The sequence below is a fragment of the Rattus rattus genome, chromosome 12 (genome assembly GCF_011064425.1).
Source record: "Rattus rattus isolate New Zealand chromosome 12, Rrattus_CSIRO_v1, whole genome shotgun sequence".
NCBI classification, from domain to species: Eukaryota; Metazoa; Chordata; class Mammalia; order Rodentia; family Muridae; genus Rattus; species Rattus rattus.
The window spans coordinates 68,811,863-68,813,320 of record NC_046165.1 but is presented as its reverse complement, the minus strand read 5'-3'; the positions used below and the strand labels follow the sequence as shown (position 1 = coordinate 68,813,320).

The window sequence follows — 1,458 nt, the reverse complement described above, 5'->3', positions numbered from 1 at the left end:
GGCAATGGCACGAGCATGATATCACTGATCATTCCTTCCAAAGACTAGATTTCATGAGTGGCAAAAATGTTAGCAGATGAGTTTGGAACTGCATCTAACATTAAATGTAAACCTGGGAGCCATCACATCTGTACAACAGAGACTCAAACTTTATAACAAAGTACCTCCAAATGGTCTGGTTGGTTACTGTGGAACAATTGTAACAGAAGAAGGAAAGGAAAAGAAAGTTAACATTGACTTTGAACCTTTCAAATCAATTAACACATCACTGTATTTGTGCGACAACAAGTTTCATACAGAGGCTCTTACAGCGTTACTTTCAGATGACAGCAAGTTTGGTTTTATTGTAACAGACGGCAGTGGTGCTCTTTTTGACATGCTCCAAGGAAACACCAGAGAAATCCTGCACAAATTCACTGTGGATCTCCCAAAGAAACACAGCAGAGGAGGTCAATCAGCCTTGTGTTTTGCCCGTTTATGAATAGAAAAGCGACATAACTATGTTCGGAAAGTAGCAGAGACTGCTGTACAGCTGTTTATTTCTGGAGACAAAGTGAATGTGGCTGGTTTGGTTTAAGCTGGATCAGCTGACTTTAAAACTGAACTAAGTCAATCTGACATGTTTGACCAGAGGTTGCAATCTAAAGGTTTAAAATTAGTTGATATATCCTATGGTAGTGAAAATGGATTCAGCCAAGCTACTTAATTGTCTACTGAAGTTCTCTCCAACGTGAAGTTCATTCAAGAGAAGAAATTAATAGGGTGATACTTTGATGAAATTAGCTAGGACATGGGCAAGTACTGTTTTGGAGTTGAAGACACACTGAAGGCTTTGGAAATGGGGGCTGTAGAGATTCTAATAGTCTATGAAAATCTGGATATAATGAGATACGTGCTTCATTGCCAAGGCACAGAAGAGGAGAAAATTCTCTATTTAACTCCAGAATAAGAGAAGGATAAATCTTACTTCACAGACAAAGAGACTGGACAGGAACATGAGCTGATAGAGAGCATGCCCCTCCTGGAATGGTTTGCTAACAACTATAAAAAATTTGGAGCTAGACTAGAAATTGTCACAGATAAGTCACAAGAAGGATCACAGTTTGTGAAAGGATTTGTGGAATTGGAGGTATCTTGTGGTACCGAGTAGATTTCCAGGGAATGGAATACCAAGGAGGAGATGACAAATTTTTTGACCTTGATGACTACTAGGTAGTCGACTTGGGTCTGGCAAAATGTGCCTCACCCTCCAGCATTCAACCCAAGGAGCATACCCGTGGTGGAATCCAAACAGATCCCTGCCTTACAATTGGAACATTTCCAGAACTTAATCTGTGAGCATTGGATACTGAAAAGAAAAGCAAAACAAAACCAGACCCAACCCTACACTTTGTTTTGTCATGGTGTCAGTGCAGCAGCCTACAACCAAGTGCCTAAATACCACTTTGGACTAATTTA

The 1,458-nt window shown here is 40.1% G+C and overlaps 1 pseudogene; it reads left to right on the top strand.

Moving 5' to 3' along the window:
- LOC116913525 lies at positions 1-1,244 on the top strand (annotated as a pseudogene).
- Positions 1,245-1,458: the final 214 nt, after the last annotated feature.